At 46.5% G+C, this 6102-nt stretch overlaps 1 long non-coding RNA gene across 2 annotated transcripts in view; it reads left to right on the forward strand.

Annotated features, from left to right (window-relative positions):
- Nucleotides 1–6102, forward strand: part of LOC135424399 (uncharacterized) — a 95048-nt gene that overhangs the window by 3357 nt on the left and 85589 nt on the right. For both annotated transcript variants that reach the window (XR_010435184.1, XR_010435185.1), the window contains exon 4: nt 2570–2647. This is a non-coding gene — a long non-coding RNA (uncharacterized LOC135424399). The remainder of the gene's footprint in view (nt 1–2569; nt 2648–6102) is intronic.

Consider the following 6102-nt stretch of genomic DNA (forward strand, 5'->3'; position numbering starts at 1 on the left):
CAGTCCTAAAACATATAGAACCATAAAACAGAATCACAGAATGTTTCTTTAGGCAGGAAGGAGGCCAGGAGATCTGTAGAGGAGAACCCAGAAAACTGCAGATGGAAGGTTCCAGAAAGAAAGGTGCAAAGGCTGCTGGACTGCTCAGGGTGCAGAAGAGCTGTAGCACACATCACACTGTCCCACCTAATCCTGAATGTACCTGGAAGGTGTGGAGGAGGTTGTCCTTTGGCAGAATGTTTCTCTGGTCAAATGCTAGCAGCAGATACAACTCCACAGCACAAAGGTATGTGCTGTCTACCCTGGGAAAAAGAAACTGCAGTTGCAATGCAGCTCTATCAGGAATTTCTGTGCTCAGCATGGGAGTTGGCCTCTGCATTCTAAGAGCTCTGCATTGATACCTCAATCCCCAGGTACATGCAGTAGAAGTCAACATAAATCAATTACAGCTGTGTGGGCTGTGCTTGGTGTGGTGGAACAAAACGTTCCTTGAAAGATGACTGTAACTAATCAAGTAATAATCAGGAAGATTATTGAAAGCAAGCAAAGATGACATTGAAATAGCAGTTCCTGTGGGATTTGCAGGATGCTGGTGTTGCTGACAGACATGCTGACAGGATTAGCAGAGCACACTTGTAGGGATCAGTACATCAGTGAACCAGCAGTGGACCACATGACATGGCAAATCTAGCTCCAGACTACTGTGTAGTAAGATGGACTTGACAGAGAGCACTGGATGCTGGATTGGCAACTACAACAGAGTTGGGATGTAGTGTGTCATCAAAGCATCAACAATTCCTTCTTCCTTCCTTCTTTCCCTTCTTTCCCTTCTTTCCTTCCTTCCTTCCTTCCTTCTTTCTTTCCTTCCTCCCTCCCTCACTCCCTTATTTCCTACCCACAGGGTAAATGGGATGATGTCTCTCATGGGTGACTTTATATGGCACTTCTTCAGTGAAAAAAATAAAGGTATATGTAAACTTCTCTCCAGTAACAAGTAGAGATGGCATTTGCTCAGCACTGAACTCAAGCATTTCCAGCATGAACAGAGATAAAAGTGCAAGAAGTGCAGGTTTCCAATGGTTGTCAGTTATGCTGCATGTATATGCATATATATGGAATACAGAATCACAGAATCCTAGAATATGCTGAGTTTGAACCCTGCACAGAACCATCCCCAAGAGTCACCCCCTGTGCCCCAGAGGATCAGCCAAACCCTCCTGGAGCTCTGGCAGCCTTGGGGCTGTGTCCACTGCCCTGGGGAGCCTGGGCAGAGCCCAACCAGCCTCTGGGGGAAGAACCTTTGGCTGAGATCCAACCTGAGCCTGCCCTGACACAGCTCCAGCCATTCCCTGGCTGCTGTCCCTGGTCCCCCCAGAGCAGAGCTCAGTCCCTGCCCCTCCTCTGCCCCTGCCCAGGAAGGTGGAACTGCAGTGAGGTCTCCCCTCAGTTTCCTCCAGCTGAACACACCAAGTGCCCTCAGTGTCCTCACACAGCTTTCCCTCCAGGACCTTCCCTATCTTTGTTGCCCTCCTTCAGATGCTCTCTAATAGCTTAATTTTATATATATATATCTCATAGGATTGAAGAATCAAAGAGTCATAGAACCATCAAGGTTGGAAGAGACGTTCAAGATCACCCAGTTCGACTGTCCACACCCAGCAGTACCACTGTAATTCATAAACCACTAAACCACACCACCCAGCTCCAGATTCAGATGCCTCTGGAATGCTTCTGGGGTGGTGACTTCACCACTTCCCTGGGCAGCCTAGTCCAATGTCTGATCACCCTAACAATGAATTCTTTTGAATGCTTTTTTTCCAATATCTAATCTAAATCTCCCCTGTGTCAGTTTAAGGCCATTTCCTTTCTGGAATGTGCTGTCTTCAGTTTTCTGAGTTCTCCTTTACATATCTCCCAACCTCCTTCCCACCTACAAATGGTGTCTTGGGACATTTTTCTTTCTAAATCTGAATGGAAGTCAGCTCATTACCTCTCCCTGACTCTACTCACAGTCAGTTAAGTTCACACCGCCAGCTACGTATATGCATTCCTATTTGTTAGGCATTCTGAGACCCCATGGGCAGTGTGACACGTAATGCCCAGCCTCCACTTGAGCAGTGTTTCTTCAAACAGCCATCCTGTGTGTAAATGAAGAACCCCTAGGAATGCTGGCCCAAGTTGAACAGAAGTGCCAGCACCCTAATCCCTTAGAGGAAAACTCTTCCTTGCCCTTCTGCTAAGACATGGCTGATGCTGGAGCCTGTTTGTTTTCCTGATGGGCAGTAGTCATGTGGACTTAATAGGAAGGGTGCTCTCCCCACACCTAGCATACCATGTCTACTCCATATAGGTGTTTGTGGGTTATTTGGTTAAGATATATCCTGTCTCAGAATAACCATGAAGAGATCTAAATGGCCTTCTGCCATCTCCTCATGCTGCTTCTCCACTCGTGGACCAATTTCTGCAGGTCTTCCCTGACCTCACAGCAGGGAAAACAGAAGTGAGTTATTTTTTCCTTTAGGGAATTTGATTAACAGCTTTTTCTATTGGTCATATTTTCTCTTTCTAGTGGTGACATTCTTACATGGCTTCCTGCAGCCTGAAAAAGACAGCATCTCAGTGAAGAAGGATCAATCTAACTGGAAAGGTAAGAGGAGTGGACGGAGGACAGACCCTTAATTTGTAGGTGGGCTGTACCTGAGTGGATGCCCAAGTTGCCCAGTGCCTCAGACACTTCTTATGTTCTCAGCTGACTTCTCTGGAAGCAATTGCTGCTGCTGGGCGGTGGGTCTTGGCTGAGAAGGCAACACTCTGAATGCACTTTCCGTTAGACATGAAAGCAACCGGACAGCTCCTGCTACAGGGTGGGTGAGGAGGGCAATAGGCCTCTTGAGTAAGAACAGGGAAGGAAACAGGTCAGAAATGAAGCAATGATGGTGACATGTCACCAGGTAGCACAGCTGCCATAGCGTTGAGGTGCTCTAGCAGTGCTTGCATTCCCTGTCCTGAGAAGATTCCCTGCTCACCCCACTAAAGATTGCTGGGAACACACCTTTCTCTCCAGGAGGCTTGTAGCTCAAGGTCTGAAATTAACCCAAGGGACAAGGACATTATTTGAGCTCTAAACAAGGTCAAAGAAGGTGCTACCCCCCCCCCCAATAAACAATGCTGACAAGCTGGTAACAACAGATGAGGAGATGGCTGAGGTACTCAACAACTATTTTACCTCAGTCTTCACTGGCAACCTCTCTCCCCACCCCTCCTGGGGGGATGGATGGCAGGATGGGGATCGGGGGAGCAAAGTCCTCCCACTGTAAGAGAAGATCAAGTTTGTGACCATGTGAGTAACCTGAACCTACATAAGTCTGTGGGACCTGACGAGAGGTATCCCAGAGTCCTGAGGGAACTGGCTGATGTAGTTGCCAAGCCACTCTCCATGATATTTGCAAAGCCATGGCAGTCAGGTGAAGTCCCAGGTGACTGGAAAAAAGGAAATATTGTCCCCATCTTTAAAAAGGATAGAAAAGAGGACTCAGGCAACCTGTCATCTGCATCGCTGTGCCTGGGAAGGTCCTGGAACAGATCCTCCAAGAATCTCTGCTAATGCACATGGAGGACAGGGAGGGGATTCAGGACAGCCAGCACAGCTTCACCAGGGGAACATACTGCCTGACCAACCTAGCGGCTTTTTATGATGGACTAACCACAACAGTGGATAAGGGAAGAGCTACAGATGTAAATTATCTGCACTTCTGTAAAGCCTTTGACATGGTCCCCCACACAGAGAGATGGATTTAATGAGTGGACTTTAGGTGCATTAGAAATTGGTTGGACAGTCATATCCAGAGGGTCGTGGTCAATGGCTCAAAGTATTGATGGACATCAGTGACCAGTGGTGTCTCTCAGGGGTCCGTATTGGGACCACTGTCACTGAATATCTTCATCTTCATTAATGACATAGACAAAGGAATTGAGGGCACTGGCAGCACATTCCTGGAGTTCCAGAGGGATTCATAGAACAGAGCAGCTGAATTGAGATTCTCTGACAAAATTGTCAATGCAATAGATTTCCAAATCCTGTTACTGATTCTTTTTGCTGATACTATTCCTGGAATGTTGCTTTTGTGCTGAGGAGAGACAGTGTGGTATTTCTTTTTCAGATAATCAGAGATCCGCAGTCCTCTGCAATCCATATGGGGAACACACCAGCTGCACTTATTTAAAACTTTCTCTGAGAGATCATCCTTTATGGGCTCTTATAAAGCAATGATTTCCTCAATTTGCATCAGCATTTAGCAGGTGACAGCAGCCTGATTCAAAAAACAGCATGTCAGAAGAAAATGGCTCCTCTTCTCCACGTATGATAACAAATCTTAAGTCAACAAAGAGTAATTTTCAGTGTCTTATTCAATGTTGTTTTACTCAGGTGCTGATTATCTGCTTGCTCAGTGGACATTCTCAGTCCCAGATTCATCAGGAGAGCATTAGTACATGGGACAGATCAGAATTCACTGACAGAGGTGTTATAAGTAACACACCTTGGGATTTATTGTGTAAATTTAAGGAAGTACATGGTTATGTTGATAAAACATTCCTCAGAATGTGCCACGTAAGTGCACTGAAGGTGCCTAGGAGTATTTTCGGGGCATTTCACTGTGAGATTAAGTGTTACATGTTTTTCTCCAATTTGTCATTTCCTTTTCTCATATTTTATTTTTCATCCTGATAGTGCCTTCTGAAATTTCTTGGTTGCCTTTTACCTCCACTGGTTCCTTGGCCCTGTGCTATTTTCAGTAAGTGCAATCATAGTATCATGTGACTGTGGCCATCATTAAGCTGTGCAAACAGGCAGTGAGTGACCTGGCAGCTCAACAGCAGAAGGCCTGATGTCCTTGTGTTTCCTGCTTTACCTCAGTCACCGAGGTCCAGCATTCCCAAGCAGACTTTGCTGGGCAGCTCTTCTTCACACCTGTACCTGTCAGTATTTTGGGTGCTGGTTGATGACTATCAGTATTCTGAGTGAGCAGAACACTCACTGCCCCTTAGAAGTTTCTTCAGATCTTTAAAGGTGAAGCACAGCACAGATTGAATTTGTTCCGTAAGAATAACTAGAAATACTGGGTTTTCCAAATGAGCTGCATTCCTCAGAAAATGGAGCTGATGAGTTTACAAGTTTCCAGACTGGATGGAGGTGAGTGGCAGAATGTCCCTTAGCCCTGCTTCTGTGTGTGTACAGTGAAGATCCTGGTGGGCCTTGATTGAGTTCACAGTTCCATTTTCACATCCACTTCAGTGGGGCAAATACTGTGATTACTGGTGTGTTTTGAGTGAGGTTAAAGGGAGACCATGAGTGACTCCAAGCCCTTCTCCTCAGAGCTTCTGTCATTCCATTCTCTGCCCAGCCTGTATTTGTGCTTGGGATTGCCCCATCACACCTGCAGAACCTTGCATTTGGCCTTGTTGAACTTAATGAGGTTCACATGTGCCCACCTCTCAAGCCTGTCAAGGTCCCTGTCTCAAGAACTCTTCCCTCCAGCATGTAAACCACACCACACAGCTCTCGGCCTCACACATTAGCTAAGCTTAACTTTACTCCTTTGGTCTCCAATTCCAAAGTTTTTGTATATGCTAGCCTGTATTTCTCCCAGCTTTCCTAGGGAAGTCCAGTAGTGCTGTTACTGTGGCAACCCACACATCTCTTGCATAAAAACAATGGGATTCAATAACTATGTGTATATATCTGTGTCTTCTTGGGCTACCTCGTTTGGTAGCTGTGTTATGACTGGCAGCCTCCTTTTGGATGGATTTGGAGGTTTGTGGAGGCACGTGGGTGAGTCTCTGGGTGTGGTGTATTTATCCCTCTGAGCCAGGCCATGTCAAAGGAGGCCTTGTGTGCACACACCCATCAGTCCCCCAGAGAAGGCTCGCTCTTAGCAGAGGGGCCTTGAAGCACCTCCCATCCAAGCCTTATAAAGACTGTGCAAAACCCAGCACCTCTAGCCTCTGCAAAACCAGCATACCTCTGCAGAAACAGCACCCACACACACATGGGAGAGGCACCAGGAGGGGTCTGAGGGTATATAAACCCATTGTACTTTATGT

Source organism: Pseudopipra pipra, chromosome 19 (genome assembly GCF_036250125.1).
Source record: "Pseudopipra pipra isolate bDixPip1 chromosome 19, bDixPip1.hap1, whole genome shotgun sequence".
NCBI lineage: Eukaryota > Metazoa > Chordata > Aves > Passeriformes > Pipridae > Pseudopipra > Pseudopipra pipra.